Source organism: Agelaius tricolor, unplaced genomic scaffold (genome assembly GCF_023055355.1).
Source record: "Agelaius tricolor isolate 1412-34295 unplaced genomic scaffold, bAgeTri1.0.p SCAF_5, whole genome shotgun sequence".
NCBI lineage: Eukaryota > Metazoa > Chordata > Aves > Passeriformes > Icteridae > Agelaius > Agelaius tricolor.
Window position 1 is genome coordinate 11,643,410 of NW_027269265.1, and position 21,185 is coordinate 11,664,594.

At 37.8% G+C, this 21,185-nt stretch overlaps 1 long non-coding RNA gene across 1 annotated transcript in view; it reads left to right on the top strand.

Annotated features, from left to right (window-relative positions):
• Positions 1 to 21,185, top strand: part of LOC139589767 (uncharacterized) — a 184,239-nt gene that overhangs the window by 61,245 nt on the left and 101,809 nt on the right. The window contains exon 4 of the long non-coding RNA XR_011679125.1: positions 10,386 to 10,529. This is a non-coding gene — a long non-coding RNA (uncharacterized lncRNA). The remainder of the gene's footprint in view (positions 1 to 10,385; positions 10,530 to 21,185) is intronic.

Consider the following 21,185-nt stretch of genomic DNA (forward strand, 5'->3'; position numbering starts at 1 on the left):
GAAGTCACTACATATATTTTTTATTATAAAGTAGTTTAAGCACTAGAACCACTGTTTTAGGTTTATTTTGCAGATGTGTTTTCTTTCATAATTCATTTCAGACCAGAAAAACAATTTAATACATTCTTTATTTTGTTGTTTAGTGAAATAATCTCATATTCTTTTGATAATTGCTGGAGAAATTAATGGAGTTTTTGGAAAAGGTTTTATGATATGTAAGAATTTAGAGTGAGATCCAAAAAAGCACTTAGGTGCATAAAGAAAAACTTAGGCAGAATCTAGATACCCAAATCCAAGGGAGTGATCCAAATGCTCTGTGCAGAGACCCAGAGACTGCACTGCAAGGCTTCTCATGTTGCTGAGAGCCCAAGGTTCTGCTGCTGCAGTGCCCCAGAGCTGTGTCTGTAGCACAGAGGATGCAGTGTCATGCAGGTGTGCCAATACAATGGGCATTAGAAAATGAGCTGCTGCAGCCAATGAGGCATGGAAAACCTGATACAACCAGCTTGTTACAGTTTTGCTCTTACAGACCTGGCATGCTAGAGAACGTGTGCAGTCCACAGAGAGCAAGAATTTGGTGCTGCTGTGCCTGAATGCAGTTACTGCTTGAATTCAAATTGCAGAGGCTTGTGCTTTCTTTCATTGATGCAAGATCTATTTCAGCCTTATTGAAAATGGAAAAGTGATAGAAGAAGAATATTGAAGGAAGAAATCAGTAAATTTTTCATTTTCTACCTTCCACAAATAAACTAAAATTCATTAATTATGTTACTTACAATTTCTAGAGACATAATGTTTTTATGCATTAGCAGTGAAAAGATACTTAAAAATGGTACATGGAGCTAAGAAACAATAGCAAAAGGGTTTCAAAAACTGTGCTGAGATTCATGTTTTGTCTTTGAATTTGAAATGCTGCTAGTTTAAATTTTACCTGTCTACTTGGGGAGCTAAACTGTCTTGGCAAGGCTCCACTCATATATAGAGTTTCATTCTACTCTGTAACAGTTTCCACAAAATTCTAAGTGCCATGGAACTTTATGTTCACATCTTTAGTGTCCCAGACAAGGAACTACATATTTTTGTTTATCGTAGATTGATTTATAGTTAAAAAAAAATCTAAATTAATCTATATGTTGGCTAGTAGCAAAAATGTAAGAAAAATTGGTGACATCATTGTTCTTTAGCTGATAAGCTATTTCCTTCTGCTGTAAAGTGGATAGTTTGGAGGATACCTGAATAAGCTGGAAAATCCTACAAGATTTCTAAGTGGAAATAGGCATAATATTAATTGATGGCTGATTAAGTTAAAATAATTTTTTGAGACCCATAAGATGAGCAAGTGGTAAGACTAGAGGATTCATAAAGCAGCTGACAGAAATCAAACCTGTCTGATTTCATGTGTTCTAAGTACATTTAACTGACCTTCACGTGTTGCTTTCAGAATATGACACAACAGAAGCGGTTCATGACCTTCTGTGAGCAGCTTTATACATTGTATTTTCCTCACCCAAATGTCTGAAGACCAGATTAAATCTGTTTCTTCCAGAGAGGCCAAGATTTTCCAGGGCTTTCACTGCTTGTGGTGATTTATAGCATGGGCCAAAGTCCATTTGCTGGACAGGGGCAATCCCTGCTCAATATGTTCGGAACTACACGGTTTGTCTCACTGATGTGTTGATTGCATCTCATTCATATGTGAGAAAGTGGTTAATTCTTTTACTCTGGTGTCTCCTAGGAATTAACCCATGTGCATGAACTGTAAAGAGAGCACTGCTAGGTGGAAATATGAGTGTGACCCTCTGCACAGGGGAGCCTCCATCACACTTTTGCTTCTTCCCTAGTAGAGCTGGGGAGCAGAGTCTGGTGGAACTGACCAGTCTGGTATAGGTGACAGCCCAGTCAGGTGTAGAAAAGGACTTGAAGGTACAAACTAACATCATTTGAACCAGAAGTCCCAGGGATTTTGTTATAGGAAATTATTACAGAGTGACTTCTTCTGATAAATTGCCTCAGATTAATTTTCTGCACAAATTCTCAGACAAGTCTGTGCAAGACAAATCATACCAGAAGTTGCTATCTCAGGGGTTAATCTGAAAGATTTGCATTTAAATTCATGCTCTGCTGTAACCCAAACTAGCTTCTCTGTGTAAGTCAGTCTTCACATCTGTCAAGATACTGGAACTTCCTTTTCTAGTTATTCTTAAAAAACCCCAAAAATGTATTAGTAAGCATAGTTATTTGTTCCCCCTGCCATCCGAGGCAACTTGAAATTGTCACTGAATGGCAATTTCTGCTTTTAATACAGATGACATGGTACCCAAGGTTTTGAATAAATTACACTGGCTGTTAAATTAACTGGCACTAGAAGTCAGTGGCAGCATTGTAATGAACTGTTACTAGATCATTTACAGTCAGGGAGCAACCTTATAGCATTTACGTGCATATGCTGGTCTACTGACATGGAAATTGGTCTGACACACTTGACCTGTGTTAGCTGTGGAAATTCTAGACTGAAGCCAATTGCTACACTTCCCAAATGCCACAGGCAAACCTGCTCTAATCTGGGAATCTCATTCCATGATATAAACTTCCATGTACTTTGTAGCACAAAACCAGAATGTATCGTGCTCTGTTAAAATAGTTGTTCTTCAGTTGATGTCTTCACTGCATTCCAGCTGCAGGAGACAGGAATTTGAAGATGGCTTACTTGAGCCAAATTTTGCATTGTTTAATTGAGCAAAATATTCAAAGGGCAATATAGTTCAATATCTTTTCTCCTTTGCAGTTAATTTAAAGTGACATGATAGGCAGAGCTCTTCCGCTGTCATATTAACCTGGAGAATTTACTTTCATAAATTTCCTTCCCAGATCTCCAAAACATGTATTCTTCCATGGGACTTAGAAGAGAGATCTATGTGCAAAAGAATGTTTAAGATTGACACTGATCTTGTTTTGGAACACTGCTGGGAGTCTATGGGTTTCAAGGAAACACTTGAGGACAGCAGCACATACTCATAGCTTTCTCCCACCTGCCCTCCCACTCCTTGACAAATACCTAAATCTGTCATACTCACTGCATTTTACTCCTCATCTGTAAATGCTTTTAGGCAGAAAACCATGGATGTTTCTTACCAAACCCTGAAGACTGGGGTTGAATTTTGGGTTCACTAAATGTTCCTTTAAAAAATTTACAGAAAACAAAATAATCATTAAACCATCTGCATTAAGCACTGTTGATAGGTCAGAAAAGAACTGGGAGTAACATAGCTTAAAAATTTTCATATAAATTCTTTATTTATAAAAATAACCACAGAAAACATTGCAATGATGGTTTTTACAAACCACTGTTTTGAGAATATAATTCCTGTAAATTACTATGGATTAAAAATCTACTTTAAAGTTATTTTGGGAATGTTTAAAACCACACCTCTTCCCTCTGTTCTATTTTCTTCTGGCAGATAAGCAGCAAAGTGACTATATTTTAAAGTCATTCTTTTACTGTTATGAAAATAATATTTTTCATTACTCTGTCTTGTTCCTTACCCTCGAGGATCTCAAAGCATATTAGATACCATATTGTATCTGTAGCAAGTGGTTTGCTTCCTACTGAAAAATATCCACTTGTGAGGCAAGTGCAGCAACACATCAAAGTTCATTTGAGGGGTCTATTCTGAGGCCCAAGGGGAATTTCTTTTGGTAGGAAAGGCAGAATTTCTTATGCAACTGAATTTGAGCATGAACTTGAGGAACAAGAGAGGCAAGGTCTCATCCCCATCCTCTTTCTGTCACATGCAATGAAGAATCTCACCAATATGCCATTTGATATGTAGATGTAGCTATGTTGATTATTTGTTGCAGAAGATTGAAGGTATTGCTTTTTTTTTGGCTTTTTAAGAACTAAAATGAGAACTCTTCCTTTACTTCTGCTAAAGTAGGCACAGGGTAGAAGAGTGTTAAACCTCATAGTTCAGCCAGTTTCTGTTAATCAGCAGGAACCTGGGAAGAGCACATATTCACTCTGTATCTTAATTGCTGACTAAAATGGTTTAGATAAAATCCCTTATCAGGACACGTATTCCAGTACTGAATGAGTGTGTACAGCACATCAAAGGGGTAAGGAGATAGCGTGTTTTAAAATCCAGGTAGAATGATGTCAACACAGCTCTGTTTTGGGCTCAGTAGTCCTCCTGAAAGATTTGGATGTTGAACCAATGACATATAATGAGTGGAGATCTGGTGTGAACTTCAGCTCCTCTGAGTGATTGGCAGGGAGGCTCTGAGCTGGAATAGTCTTGCTCTTGTGGAACAGAGAACTCCTTGACTAAATGGAAGGCCTTAGATTGTGTGAATGGGAGGGCTGAAAATTCCCAGGAAGCAATTTGTTTGTCTTCAGAAAGAGTACATGCTAAGCATGGCTTCTGGCACTATTTGTATTGATTATGTAATAGCAGGTTGTACCATCTGTTTGGCAGTGGTCTATCATGCTGCTTGCTTCTGTTGTATATTTCTATTGCTAACTTACCTTTGGGTTTCAGTTTAGGTTTGAAGTAATGGATGTTTCAAGAGAAAAATGAGCCCTGATCCTCTTCAGGTCTCTCTTATATTTTCTTGAAGTGTCTTTCTTCTATTTGATGGGTGGACAGCAGCATTTCTAACAGATGTTTTTCACAGGCTATTGCATAATTATTTTTCAAGTGGCTTCTAAAAGCAGATGTTCCCATGTCTTTGATCTTTCTCCTCCTGACACTTTAACACAAACAGCAGATTCCACTGCTGCTGTCCTTTAGGTCCAGTGAAAGAAAATACCATAACAGTGATGTTGATTTTTTTTCAGCCTATTTGGCAATAATAAATGTGCAGGCACAATTCTTCTCCCTTTCTCCCTTGTCACTAACATTGCTTACAGATACTATCTCAGGCTTTCGCTTTTAGAAATGTTGCCTTTCTCCATGACCTTTGTCCATAATTTAGTATTTGATCTTTATTTTCTTCTACAGTTTTGTTTCTGGTAACATTCTGAGTGTGCAACTGTGAATCTTTTACTCTCTGGGGCTTCAGTGTATAATTTTTTACCTCATGCCAAGGTAAATCACAACATCACTGTGGCATCTCCATCACTGTGAAGACCTTTTGACATGATATTTTTTTCCCAAATAACCTCATTTTATTTTCCTCTCTTGTGAATAGCTATTCAACAAATGGACTTTTTCATTGTTTGCAGAAATAACCATGCTTTCTTGTAAACCATTTTGTAAGAGGACTTCCTAATTTGACTACTTGTTCCTCAAAGACTAAGGGAATGCAACTAAGAATGAAATAAAGGGCAGGCCCAGACAAGTTTCATCCAGCCATAATTTATAATTACAAAAGATGAACTCTAGCTGTTGGTCTAAAATTATGATAAATGTTTGAATCAACAAAACAAAAGCTTTCTAGTAAATCTACTCTCTGTCTTAATTTAAACCTGATAGATTTTCCCTCCAGCATGTAACACGTCATCTGATGATGTCACATTGCAGCTACCTGACAGACATTCTATTCTCATTCTGGCTTATTTACTAATTAGTGTGGGTGTAGTAACAAGGATTCTGTTTTCATCTGTACTTCCTAGCACTGACTGCAGCCCTTTGAGCCATTCAGCTGATTGTCAGCCCACCTTCCTCTCCACTTACTTAACTCATATTCATTTTCTGTAAGAATGGTATCAGAGATAGTGTCAAAAGCCCTCCCAAAGTTAAAATAAATTACATCCAGTCTGTTTGTCCACCAGACTAATCTTATCATAGAAGAGGTGATTTCCTCTTTCTAAATCCATACTGACGAGGGGCTGTCACTTTTTTGTGCTGAGTATGTTTGGAAATGGCTTTCAAGATTGGCTTCAACACCTTCCCATGGACCAAGGTGAGGCTGACTGGCCTGTAGTTCTCAAAAATCTCATTCTTATTCTTCTTGAATACAGGAATCAGAATTTTTCCCACAAAGAAACCTGTTCTGAGCACCCTAAGTGTTCATAGATAACTAAGAACTGTCTCACAATGGCATTGGCAAACACAATTGTGTGCATTTTATAAAGTCCCATGGACTCATAGGTGTCCAATTTGGTTAACTGTTTCCTGATATTAGTTACCCTTGGTGGAAGAGTAATCCCTGGTCTAGACTTTCCCACTGGTGTCTAGGGACTAGGATACATCAAGGTAAACCTTTTTCTTCTATTAAAGACTGAGGTAAAGAGGGCATTGAATATAAAATCATAGAATCACAGAATCAGAGAACCGTAGAACAACACATGTTGAAGGAGATGTTGTAAGAACATATATATGGTCCAACCTTTTGCAGAAAAGGGAGTCTAGAGGAGATTATCTAGCACCCTGTTCTCTTGTATCTTGAAAAGTTCCAGTGATGGGGACTGCACTGCACCCTTTAGGAGGTTGTTCCAGTGACTGATTGTTCTTATGAAAATGAAAAATGAAAAAGGTCTTTCCTATATCACAATGAGCGAGTTGGCCTTTTTGATGTACCCTGTATCTTTCAGCAGCTGGCCCACTTTTCCCCTGGTTTTCCTTTTGCTGCCACTGTACTTGTAGAGGCTTTTCTTGTTCCCTTTCCCATCCTTCAGCTGCTGGTGGGCTTTGGCTTTCCTAATCCAATCTCTGTGTGATTAAACACTGCCTTTGTATTCTTCCTAGGTTCACCTGCCTCTCTTTCTACATCCTGTATACTTTCTCTTTGTGGATGAGTTTTTTCAGGACCACTCTTTTCATCCATTCAGGCTTCCTGCCACCTTTGCTTGAGTTCCTGAATGTGGGAACAGACAGTTTTGGAGCATAGAGGAGGTGGTCTTTGAAAATTAACCCTCTATCCCAGACCCCTCTTTGCTCCAGGACTCTCCCACAGGATTCTTCCTAAACTACTTAATCAGGCCAAATCTGCTCTTCTGAAGTCTAATGTTGTGATTCTGCTTCTTGCCTGATTCTCTCTCCTCAGGATCCTGAATTCCACCATCTCATGGTCACTGCAATCAAGTTACCCAACCTTCAGGGCCCTGAACACTTCTTCTGTATTTACTCCTTCTGTTTGTGGCACCAGAGGACAGCTTGAATGAATGACAGGACTTTACTGATCCCAGGAATCTTTGAGCCTTCTCTTTCCCAACAAAAATTTGAAGCTCCATGAAATCTTGGTTTTTTTTTCTGCTTTTTCATTTTCTTCTTTCCTGGGTTGGTGATTATCTTAGTGTTTTAATTTTCTGGCAAAGTTAGTGATCACATCGCCAACAAAAACAATTTTTATCAGTTTTATTATGACATAAAAGTTTGATGAAGAATGAATTTGCATTTGACTTTTCATATTGTTGTTCTTTTCCCTGAACTATTTATCCTGTATCTAATTGTTTTTCCGGCTGTGTGATAAGTCCTGATGACCACAAAAGGGTGGGACATGACAGAACATGTAACAAATGAAGATGCACTTTGTTTCAATTTTTCTGTTCTCCAGGTATCTCTTGAATTATCTACTCATTAAGATGTTCTACTTTATCTGGTCTTTCTCATCTGTTTTTTCAGGCTCAAATTCCTTTTTAAAGTGCTGCTAGGCATTCTTAAGCCAAAAAAAAGAGACATGTTTACTTCAGCAAGTAGAGATATAAATGCAGTCGTGCAAAAGGAACCAACTGGTCAGCCTTGTAAAACCATGGGAAACTTTCTTGCAGATTACAGAAAATGAAAGAAGAAAGTTTGCTAATTGTAGTATATTTGTTAACTATGTGGAACAGTCTAAGCATAATCCCAGCTGTACCAAAAAAAAAAAAAGGGGAAAAAAAAAGGCTAGTGGCTGCTGTACTGTAGTATTTCCTTCTTTTCCAAAGCATAATCCAACTTTTTCTTGAATTAATGTACACAAGTCACTTTAACTGCTGGCTGCATAACTTTTGGCAGTTTGTTTGATATTCCAGCCAATATTTGTATAAAAAATAATCTGAATTGTTTATAAGTTTGTCCTTCTGTCTAGAGTTTATTCCATAATCTCTTATTTTGAAAACAACTGTACTTACAGGATGCTATTAAGTAGTTTGGATGTTGCATTGAAAAGCTGTGGTTAGTGGGCAGGAGATTCTTAGAAGTTGGAATCATTAGACACATGTTTATCAACAGTTGAAAAAGAATAAAATAAATGAGGCAATTTCACCTAAATATTCTCATGTACTATTCTAATTGTGCAATATGAAAATGATTTAAGCTTTCACAATTAACTCTTTTTTGTTTTTTAAAATTCTTGGAAATATAGAGTTACAAAGAAATAAATGGCTTGTTAATTACTCTCTCCACATTGAATGTAGGATGGAAAGGGAGCTAACTATGAGATGAGGTTGATGATTATTATGACTATTTCTGCTGATTCTTTTTCCACTTTCAATGTGTGTATTATGTTGCCAAGGTAGGTAGGAATTTTTGGACTCTCATAATTGCACATTCATGGAATTTAGTAGTAAGCTGGTGTCAAGACTGTATGCAAACATGTAAGCAACCCTTTCATTTGCTTAAGAGTATTGCTTAGATTAATCTTGGCTTTGTGTTTGATTGAGAGGAAAGACAGTAGATGGAGGGCATTGCCATTTTTGAATGTGACCTGGCTCTGGCTGAAGTCAATGATGCCTCACTGTGCAAAAAACCCCTCTGGACTGTGTTTGAAGATTTTTATTTGCCATCTAAAAGCATTGATGCTTAAAGACTGGATGTGACATGGTTAGTTAGTGCCATGGTTTAGTTGATAAGGTGTTAATAGATTGGAGGTTGGACTTGATGAACCCCAAGGTTTTTTCCAAATGAATTGATTCTGTGATTCTGTGGCATTATTTTGTGTCTGGGATAAATTGCTCCGTGGAATAGGTTTAACTAGTTCAGATGCCACATTTCACTGATATTTCTGCACAGTGCAATAGTTTTTGGGAAGGAAAGATATGAAATAATTTCTTTTTAGTCATCAGAGAATCCAAACGGGGCATTTATTCCTCATAGCCATAAGACTAAATCTGTATGTGAATGATCCAGCTTTGTTCCTAGGCAATAAATAACACATGCTGCTAAAAATAACCAGCCATTTCCACCAATTGTTTAAAAAGGGGAGAAAGGTTTTATTGAAGGGGCAATTAAAATTCCGAAATAAAACGCTTAAAAACTCAGGAAATTGCAAAATGAACCTTCATGGTTCTCTGTGTATTTTCACGAAGTTGCAGGTTTTAACTGCATGGTATTTAACTAACTTAATGGTTTCAGATTGTCTGGAATTTATGTAACACCTTTAGAGATTTTTAAAGAAAGTGAGGTTCAGAATAATTATAACTGATAACTCACTGAAGATAGGTGAGAAAAAGGAAAAAGGTAGTGACTAGCTTTGGAAAGGAGGAGAATGAAATGTTAGAAAGAACAGGCTGATCAATATAAATACAATTTCCCTCCAAATTCTGGAGAAATTACAAACAACCTAAATTCAAACACATAGCATACACAGACAACAGCACCCAATGTATGAAGAACAGTCAGTAACTAATTGCATCAGTCCTCTGTGTCAAGCCAATCTACAACAGAGCAGCAGATCCTGGATACTGCAGAATTAGCAAGTCTATACAGATTTTAGTAAGATCTTTGATATTGCTTTATATAACATTCTAATGAGAATAAAGGCAAATATTCTGAGTGGGTGCAAAAGAGGCTTACTAAGTGCATCTAAATACTACTTTTTATTAGTTTTTTAATGTATTGAACGAGTATCTGTTGAGGACTCGCAGTATTCAAGGTTTTAAGTAGCGTCCTTTATGATGATATTGAATAGGCTTACAAAGTTTGCAGTTGATACTAACTCTATATGCACTAAAGAAAATAATTAGAATTCAAAAATACATTTAGAAATGAAGTTCAGAGATTGTTTGACAGACAAGTAGAAGTTATTGCACTTAGCCAGGAGTAATCAACTGTGTAAATGCAGAATGGACAACCCAAGTAGAAATTGTAGAAAATCTTTAAGGTAACAGTGGGTCTGAAGCTGAATGCCAGTTGACAAGATGATTTTAAGGAGAGATCTGAATGAGTTTGGCTTGATTAACCTAAAGAAGAGAAGACCTAAGAGAGGACATAGTGGGAGAAGAACTAGTAACATCACCTGTGACAAGAAAGGTTCTGATTAGAAATAAGGAAAACAGTTCTAATGGCAAGGGAGGTGAAGTGCTGGAACAGATTGCTTACTGTTAGCTTGGAGCACCCATAAACAGATGAGACAAACAGCTGTTAGGAATGACATGGTTGCAACTGATCCTTCTGTACTGTGGGCTGGGGGGAAATGGGTAACCTCTGGAGTGACTCTGTATTTCTGTTTATGACATTTTCCTGCAGAAATCTTATTAAAAACAAGAGTTGCAAGTGGAGCACTTGTGATTCCTGCCTTCTACACACTGAGTATTTTTACAGCAGTGTATCTGCAGTATTCAAGGAATCTCCTTGTGTAGAAAGACAGTGGCAGTTCACTTTATTTAGCAGGTAAGCAGTTTACTAAATTCACTCAATTACCATTCATATTGTGTGGTGTGGGTTTGGCCCAAAATTCATCAACAGGCAGAATGGGTTAATAGAAAGGGCAGGCAACCAGTCTTGCTTTGCCGCTGACTCTTTTTGTAATCCAGTTTAAATCCCTTGGGCTCCCTTTGGATTCTTTCCCATGGTTGTTTTTTGTTTTTTGTTTTTTTTTTTTTTTTTTTTTTTCTGTATTTTTTTCCCCAACATGATTCAAGGTCTTGCTTGATGCAAGCACTGGTAAAAAGGGATTATGGCACTGTGGGTGTTTGTGTAGCACCTGGTATTACAGTGCTTGAACTTAATTCAATATTCAGTGTGCTACTGTAACACAAATAATAAGCCACAATAACAGACACTGAAGACCACAAGTCTTCCTGTTGACTCCAGTGGAAGTAATTGAATCAGGCCTTAAATGAATGAAAAGGGGATCTTAAAAGCATATTCTTGGTCAGTAGTCTCTCCAAATGTCTTCACGTCCTTGTGCCATCCTATTCTCCCGTTCCATTTCCTTGTGTGAGCTGTCATCTTTCTCTGATTTGATGTGTCCCTGCTGTAGCATTTTGAAATACAGATTGCATGAAATATGCCTTTCATATGAGCATGAATTCTAGTTTTGTTCAGACATGTCTGTGGTCAAAATCTGATATTCTCTGTCTAGTCTTATAGTTCAGAGGCCACTCTTTCAACTTATCTAGGAAAGCATATTTTCCTAGAGAACTGGCTAGTACATGAGGTATATAGAGAATGGAATATTTTAAAAATCATGTGTAACTCATACAAAAATGCAGGGCTAATAGCACAAGTCATAACATGCTAGATTTCAGAATCTATTTTAATCTGTTTTTTACTTTTCCTGTCATTTAAAGTCAGTATTTCTTTAAGTTTTACATAATGTACTTTTTCATTGGGGAAAAAAAAAATCAGAGTCTAGCTAATGGTGAGACAGCTTAAAAATAATTGTAACTAGGAACTGGGCCATGATTAAAATTGTTCAGCTGTTCGTTTTATTGTTTGTTCCCAAAACCTTAAATGCACTCTCTGAGAACAATAACAACAGTTAGCATGTAACTCCGTATGGGCCAATTCATGCAATCCTCTCTCAGCCCTTTCTTCCTGCAGAAAAACTCCTGTTTAGGGGACTTTGTAAGGAATTCAGGGCTGGAACTATCTCTTCTAGCTATTTTGTAATTATAACCTGGAAACTATGGAGGAGAAAGGAGAAAAAAACAGAAAGAAGAAACAAAACGAAGGGTACCTTACCAGGAAAATTTGACGGAGTGAATAGAACAGAGCAGAACAGGCTGTGATAGCCCCTTTGAATAGTATCTGCATCTTTGTCAGCCTCTGTGATATTTGTGTGTGGGATATTTACTATTGGGTTTTCTACAAGAGGGATAAATCTCTGCAGTGAAGGTTCCTAGTGATAGGAACTGCAAGGAAAAATAGACAGAAAAAAGATGATGGCCACTTGCTGCAGTAACACAAACTGGTTTCATAAGTAAGAAATCATGTTTGCTGTCAGTTGACCTTAGCTGAGTTGTGGAAGATGGCAGCTTCTTCAGGCAGTGGCTGGTTGACCTTCTTGCTTGCTTGATGTGGCCTTTTTGAGTCTACAGAACTAGGCACTTTTGATGTTAAAAATGGAGTTTTCTCTGACCCATCTTCTGAAATCTTGTTCTGTATTTCCATTTGCAGAACAAATTTTTAAGACTGATGGTGGAGTGCAGGGAATTGTAGCCTATTGTGGCTGAGATCAGAAGTGATAAGCCACATTTAGGGTGGGATTCTCAAAACTCCATTGCTGTTCAACAACTGATGGAAGATATCTTGCAGGTACCTGTGAAAGTTGCACCCAAAGTGCCAATTTAGAGCCAGATAGAGTATGTACAAAGATTATATAGTTCACAATGCCTTCTCACTATAAAACCTCTTATGATATTTATCTTTTGATTTCACTGAATTTCAGCTGGGTTACCAAGTGTGTATGGGATGAACAGTTGGGTCCTTTTATTACATAATTTAGGAAGAGCTACTGTAAGCGTAATTTGCACCTTTTCTCTCAGGAGAAGTACTGAAACCTCATTCACGTTTTAGGATGAGTAAGGATGTGGTGTCACTCACAGCAGGAACCTCATTTAGAGCCCATTGATGTCAATGGAAACACTTCCCTTTGCCTCAGTGGGATATGGACCAGGAATATGTGCAAGAGTAAGTGAACTGAGGATTCTGCTGACTGTATCATACAGTATATGCTGTACAGTTTTACTAAAATAAACACATTTACTTAGCCAAAATACCTAATGTTTAATTTAAAAAACATAATAGAAAAAGAATGGATTTTACTTTACTGATGTTTTAAGCTTTAATTTAATGTAACATAGTGAAAAAGACACCAAATATTCTAGTTTTGTTTCATTAGAACCAGATGGTCCATGAAAGACTTTTGGCTAAACTAGAGTTGGGAAAGCTTATAAACTCTGACTAGTCTGAAAATGTGCTCAAAATTGCTATATCAGATGATATGCCCAGTGTTATAATGTGAAATTCTTTGGCTGTTTTACTAACATCCTGGTAAGGTGCTGTACAATTTAGGCAATTACAAGAAACTCTTTTGGATGCTACTGTCATTATTGTTCTGCTTTGGAACTGGAAAAACAACAAAATTGCTCTAATGCAAGTGAAGTATCTGAGAAAACATCACAGTGATGTTGTTAGTGAAGAACTAATGAGGAAAAAGGATTGATGTTATTGACTTATTTTTTTTATATGATGAGACAAATTTGTTTGTCTCAAAAAATTAAAACCCCCAACAAAATGCCCCAACCCAAAACCTCATGACCTTCATCCTGAAAGAATTTTAAATCTTTTCTCTTTACTCTAACAACACTGCTGGTATGGTAAATATACATCCCCAGCTGACAGTGATCATCCAGAATATTAACTCCAGAATTAAATAATAAAATAATAATGACCAGGAGTGATACATGCAATTTGAATTTACTTCAGTATTGTTTTCACAGCAGTACTGTGGCAGTCCTTCTGTGTCCTGGAAAGTATCTTGTGTGCTCTGATGAGTGGAAGGCAGACGCAGTTTTGATGAGGTAGACAGGTTGGAATTGAAAAAAATTGCTCAGGAGAAATACAGGTAACCTGAAATGTATTTCCTCTTCCTAATAGAAATAGAGAGAAAAACAAATGCCCATAATAGGTCACTAGGGTTCAACTACATTTAAGGTCAAAGGTAACTTTCAGGGCATTCTGCTCTGACTTATATAACAGATTCAATTGCTGATTGCAATTGAATCAGAACATATCACGGGTCTTTGGTTGCCACTCTTAAAGGTCTTGATTACATTATACAATAGTTTCATACCTTGGGCATTAGGAATGGATTTTCAAAACTTTTTTCCTGTGATTTCCTACTAATCCTTCTCAGGTGAGAACTTCTTGCCTTGGCTGTGTTAGTGGCTTCATTGTTCCTAACTAAGCTGTTTTCATGCAGGAGGCAAACAGGATCAGGTTCTCTGGGCAGGTATGTCTTAGTTTCAGTACTGAAACATGGTCTTGCTCTGTTGTGCAAATACAGATTAGAACTGATTTCAATAGGGCTACTGACTGAGTAAAGGCTGAGATGGAAAGTCCTTTCAGGAAGACAAACTACCTTTACAAGAAAACCAATTTTGCAACCACAGCAATATGAGGGCTACAGTAGGTAACACAAATGTTCGATTCAGCAGCATTGTATCTCTAAAGAAGTCAAAGTTATATATGTTCTATGACATTTAGTTGCTTTCTAACTTCTTACCCAAATCCCTTGTAGCTCTGCTAGCCTGATTTTTCCCCAAGTAGCTGTATTTGTGTACATATTCATGTATATGTAGGTGTGTGTGCAAACACATATTTTCATGTGTATGTTGGATAAGGGTTGTGAATTTATATCAGTGATTTGCTCAACAAAGTCAGGTGGGTCTATATAGCCCAGCAAATATTGACAAGTCCTTTGGTCTTTTGTAGTTTCACAGTAGGGTGCTGGCTTAGGATTTTCTCTGCTTTTAATCTGTCTGGACTTAGGACATGCCTTTTCCTTTGAACATTGAGGTCTAGTGAATCAGGCACCCCTGACTTTATACATTGTAATTTACAATTTTCATCTATTAGGGAGTTTAAATGAAAAGTTTTATTGCCTCTACATGCTCAACCAGACCCTTTCAGAATTAAAGATAATTAAAAAAAACCTTAATGATCATTAAAAGGCATGACTTGCACAATTCTCTGTACAAAATCATAGAATTGTTTTGGCTTTGCCTTATTAGGCATTAGCACTTATTTGGAAGATAACTTGTATCTTAGTGAGGTTTTTGAAAAATTACTCTGTCTGTCAAGTTTGTCAGGGAAATTGAAGCAAGAAAAACTTAATGTGACATTGGATTAATATTTCTCAAGAGTGTCTATGTCATAAAACCCAAGACATTTATTTGCATAATTTGGCCTTAGGATACAGGGAGGAGTGGGGAATAGGCAGAGGAAAATGTACTGGAGGAGTAATAGAGATTTGGATCAGAGAGACTGTCAGAAGCTTGTGAATTTGCACAGAGCTGTATGTCTTAAAAAAATTAAGTGGAAAGAATCTTCACTCAGATGTCTATAACCATTTCTTAATCCGTGACCTACAATCTGTCCTTTTAGAAAATACAGACTCTTCAAACCTCACATTGTAAAATCACTGTGGAAATCAGAGCTCAGGCAAAGATTTAACTTTGGTGCAAGAAATGAGTTTTTATTAAAAGATATTTTATATTTTATCAGTGGACCTTGTTGTTGATCCGTTGAATGAATCATGTATCCAGACAAGTCATGCAAAAAATTAAATCCTTCCCTTTAGAACTAATGTGTGTCTTTGAATTGTGCCCCAAGTATCTAGCACCACTGGTGCCAGAATAGGGACCTCGTGGAGATCCTGACTTGTGCTTTTCTCCCTGGCTTCTGCTCTTGCTTTAGAGAGGAATGAAGGAAATTCTAGAAGAGTCAAACCATCTCTTCTCCCAGAATATCAACTCAGTGCTGCAGGTCTTCATGGTTCCAGCACAAAACCAGCCACTGCTCAACCAATTTTAAGCTTAAGTGTTCTCCCTGGACCATGTGCTCTGAAGTGGCCCATGCACATGGACATCTGTCAGCCACTACCTGCTCTGAAGGGATTGACCTGTACAAGGAAACTCAGATGCTGTAGAATGTCAAACACTCATTAGTCTTCCTGATAACAACCTTGGGCAAACACAAATGACTGTATACACTATGCTGAGCAGTGTAATTACTTGTATTTGTTTAAATGGAGATGTCAGAACAGGCATCTTGTGGCTTCAAAGTACTTTGGTTGTAAATATGAAAGATAATATTAAAAATGTCTTAAAAGACCACTTATATAATAGGTAGAGACAATTTCTTCTTCTTCCCCACTCACTTTATAGCTTCTCTCTTCAATGTAAATAAAATTAGAACTGGTGGTCTGGCAACTTTGACAGTTGTAAGAAATGGTTATTGCAAATAATGTAATGATTTACTTGTGGCTCTATTTTTTGAATTTACATTTTGCCCTTAGGTCAGAAGATATTTGAAAGCTGGTGCTACATAAACCTGTGCTTTGGTCCTAGAACTAGCAGATAAACACATGGTAAATACTGAAACCCCAAACAGAAAAAGCTGTTTTGAGAGTTTAGGTTGGAGTCTAGGAAGTCAGGAAAACGGGGAAGGAAATACAGGCTTTTTAGTGATTGCTTTAAAGTTATTTTACATGTTAGCTCACAATGAGGTTCTGTAGCCCTGCATATGAGGAAAAAGTATATAGTAATTTCAAAACAAATTAGAGAAATATCCAACAGTCCCTTAAACTGTTTGAATCCATTCAATACCAAGAAGTGAAGAAGCCAGACAAATCCATGGCAGTGTTTTAGACTAGCTGACCTAGTTGAAGGCTGCCTCATAGGTGCTTAAGGCCACACATGAGGTAGTAAATGCAAAACCCTGTGAATGGGCAGCCATATGGACCCTTACAGCCAAAAGAAAAGTGCAATTTATTTGAAAGTTATAACCCAGCATGACCATACTGACCAGGAATTGTCAGGACAATGTGCAGCAGAAATTCTCATTCTATGTTTCATTCGGTGACAAGGTGACATCATGCAGTGTGTGCTAGTTCTGGTGTTGACTTTGTGCCTGGGGGAAGCTGTTGGAGAAGAGAACAAGGAGGAATTTTTGTGCCACTGCATTCATTTGGCATTGGGAAGCTCAGTTTGTGTATTCAAGTCGTAGCTTCTAAGGGCAGAAGTGAGCACGGTGAGCGCTCCCCGGACCTGGTGTCGCACAAAATTTTGAAGAATCATTTCTGCTTCTGCAATCTGTTATGTAACTCTGTAATAGCTCCTATGCCAATGCATATCCACAGACAGGATGGTTTTAACATGAATCAAGCCAACCAGCCAGCCAGATGTTTTGAGGCACATAATGTAATTATTGATATGAAAATCAAAACAAGGTACCATATAAAGGCAGCCACTGTTGGATCATTACAGATGAGACCATCAGTCTTGTTGCTGTAACAAACTCTGTATTCATTATTTTTGCTTAGGGTATTTTTTTCTTTGCCTGAATTGGCTGTTCTCTTAATGAATATTGCAAATCATAACCCAAATTATATGCCTTGAGCTGTCTTGATTTTTGATTTGCAATGAAGGTTTCAGGAGCTTGATTTGTGCCATTGCAAAACATTTCCTGATGGAGGAAAGGGGGAGACATGGCATGGAGGGGTGGAGAATTCTGTGTGACCAAGCAGTGAATCAGATCTCTGATTCTGATTACAGAATAATCTCCATGCTGTGTTTGGACTTTACCCTGGACTCTCCTTCACAGGAGGTAATGCTGATTTTGACAGTGTTTTCAAAGACTTGAAGTGTTTCAACAAAGAAATTAAAGCTTTTACTGCTACTGATGTATGTCAACTCTGTTAGTATCATAAATGGAAAATTTTGGGGGAAGAAGTGAAAACATCCTGGAATTTTTTTTCCAAGCTGATATAAAAATGGAATTTTTAAACTTACTTTCTTCTCTCCAGGTAATGTGTTTTACGTTTTGAAAGATTGTGGATTAACTTCTGGTTGAAACCACAGCAAAATAGAAGAAAAATCAGAAGCAAACCGTCAACCCCAAATGTCTGTTAAAAGCTACTGAGACATGTTGTTTCTTTCAGTTGGAAAATGTCTATTTTTCAATTAAATCATATGCATATTTGACCTTTGAACAAAAAAAGCCATAAAGTTTTAATGACTGCCACGAGTTGCAATAAAAGTAGAGTTCCAATAAAACAATTATGAAGAATTTTAAAGACAAATTAATTAGCTCAGAATCCAAATTTTTCTGTACCATAACATGCAGCAAGCATATATGTCCAGTGGCAACTGGGAATAATATGCAGACACCTGTTAACATCTGTTTTTCTGTATATCATTTACTGTCCAAGCATGACACCCTCATTGTCACATTGACCTTAAACTAAATTCAGTCATGAAATAAGAACAATGAGTCACAGAAATTGCTTGGATCAAGCAAAGGACCAAAAGCTCTTGGAGCTGTTCACCTTCAGGGCATGCTTTATAGCCCAGCTTCTTGAACAGATATCTGGGGAGAATTGGGATGGGTTGGCCTCTATGAGATGGGGAGATGTTGTGCAATAGGATCTTCTTGCTGGCTGTTTCTTTCATGTGGGTGGAGTTTTGTTGTTCTTATTTTTATTGTTATGGATTGTGAGATGGGGAATTGTTTTTCCATTAGCAAAGGCAAAACAACTGCTTTCAGTGTAGAGTGACCTTTTTGATTATGTACATGAACCACAGACAAAAAGAACACAATAAAATACTCCACGGGCAAACATAGTGAGCTTGACTCATCACTATGTTACTCCAGATCTGTACCAGATCAGTTCAACTGAACAAAGATGGAACTTTACCACCCATACTATCTGAAGCAAAGGAGTCTCATTCTGCCCCTGACCAGAATGCTGATTTGTAGAGGATGAACACTGCTCATTCTTCATGGAGAGAGAATTATTATCCATGAGGATCTAGAGTGTGAAGAAAAGCTTGGCCCAGAATACTGAGGTGGAGGATATATATCATGTGGTATGTATATCGCATTTACAGCATGATGTATCCTGACATGGCTGTTTTATGAAGAATGTTCTGAACAATTAGACTAAACAAAAAGATCAGTAGAAGTTGCATTTTCTAGTTCACAATGACCTTCATAATATCAGAGAAGGTGTCAGCACTTTGACTGTTTTACAGAAAATACTTGCAACTATGTCAGTTCTAGGAAATAGGCCTTCTAATGGGTAGTGGCTGACATAACACATATGTCACACTTATCCTTGTTAGGATGTTTTGAGGCTTTCCTTTGAGTAGCTCCCTACCACAGAAATAAATCATCTCCTCATAGAGAGCAGATGAACAACAACATGTGAAAAGAGGATTTATGGCTGTGGCTGCTTTTCTGACTGCCGTAGGTGCCCTGCACTGCAGTTCCATAGTGCCTCCTAGAGGCACTGGCTCTAGGCAGGGAGGCAGGAGCTGCACTATCGCTGATGTGCTGGGGCAGCTCGCAGTGCCAGTTGTGTGTTTACCAGCGTGTTGGCTGATTTCCTCCGCAGCTGTTGTGACTTGTGAATATTTGATTCGTTTAATGCGATAGAAATGCTCCGTTCTTGGCCTCTTAGCCACTGTAGCGTGTCTGTCAAAATGAGATAGTGCTCTATGGTTTCTGCCTTCCCTTTATTCCCTCACTGTGGATAGCTACACCTTCCAGGTGAAATAAAGGAATCCTTGTTTTCCAGGAGATGGCAAGTCTAGGTGAGAAGTATGCAATTCTGTGAAGGACAATCACAGAGCAGCATGTTGATTGGCAGACTTGACTGCATTGTAAACACTTTTAATCTTCAGCCAAATTAATTGCTTGCAAAACCCAGACAAATTTGTTTCAGATAACTGATTCCAGTAGGCTGTACTCCTGAAAACAAAGAGAACTGTACACTGACTATGCAAGCCATGGCTGTTGTCACAATCTCTAGATAGATGCTGGTTAGGAACATTTTCACCTGTGTCGACACTGGGTTACTTCCAATGTATAAAAAAGAATGTGGAATGCTGATTTAACAGAGGATAGAAAAGGATGAGTTTGGATATTTAACCTGTCACTTCTTTTGGCACTTGGGATCAAGTGGTACATTTCTGGCACCTGTACTGTCCAGGCTTTTTTTTTCTCAGTAACTTGCCTCATTCAAAGTGGTTAGTACTGATATTACATGACACTCTTTTGTACAGACCATTAAACATTTCTGAGATGGGTTAAATCATTTCAGTGTGCTGCAAGGTTTTCAAATACTTTCAGAGAATGACCCATTTCTGAGCAGAAAAGCTTCCTGTTGGACACATCCCTTCTGTTCACAGCTGCTTACATCATTGCTTCCCATCTGTGATCCTGTTGTCCATTTACAATCACATTGTTTCCCTGTCCAATGGGGAATGCAGGATAGGACTACTAAGGAAAGCAGAAATATTTAATGTATCTTCCAACAGTCTTTACTGTGACAAATGTTCTTTCTGAATAGAGGCTAGTCATTCTGGATAATGCTACAATTGATTTGGCCAAACTGATGAACTTAAAAAGTTCATCATGCTACTCCTGCTCATTCTTCTATGCTCCTTTCCTCCTGTGTATCTTGGCTCCTTGCACCCACTTGTGATTTGAGCTCCTGTGGCAAATCTTATTTATACTTTTCATTATGGTTCTGGTATTAGGATAAGGTGTTTTTTCCTTGTCCATCCAGAATCGGAAGAGGCATCTGGAGCTTTATCAGGCAATTAAGCAGAAGTGCAAAGCAGAAGCAAAATCAGTGTAACTGGATAGCTGAAGTGTAATGGGAATTCTGTCAGAACTGATCCTTAGTGAGTGGTAGCTGTAGTAATAAGGATATAGTACAAGGTAAAGGATCAGAAAATATGAAATTAATGGGTTTATCTTGGTGTTGCCTTGCTTGTCATCTTCTTGGATCAGGGTAAGAAGGGTGCATGAGTGTGACACTACAATTTTCTGTTAAGTCTTGAGGCATTATAGCTTGGATTGGATAGGCTTTTGAAAAAAACTTATTATTATTTTTTATTTTTATTACATTTAAATAGAGGTTTGACCTGGAGTAGAAGGAGACAGATGGTGTCTGATGGCAAAGCTTTGACCCTGATGGTGACATTGTATTTGGCAAGAAACCAGTTCTTTCTAGGTTCATGTGGATGTACCAGACTGTTTTAGTTTTCTTTTCAATGAAATCCTCAATTGTCACTGAGACTGAAGGGAAGACTTGATAAACCTCTGTATTGTCTCAGAAAAAAAATAATTCTATTGATCATATATGGTAACATCCAGTTCTTTGTGCAGGCAGACAGTGCGGCAAAGGGGAAAGAAAAGGGAAAGCAAGAATGTATATTGGATAAAATAGAGCCCAAATGCAGATTCTGTTTCATATATATGAGCAAAACTCAAAGGCTGTCAGGAATGTGTAGTGCATCAAAGCTGGCT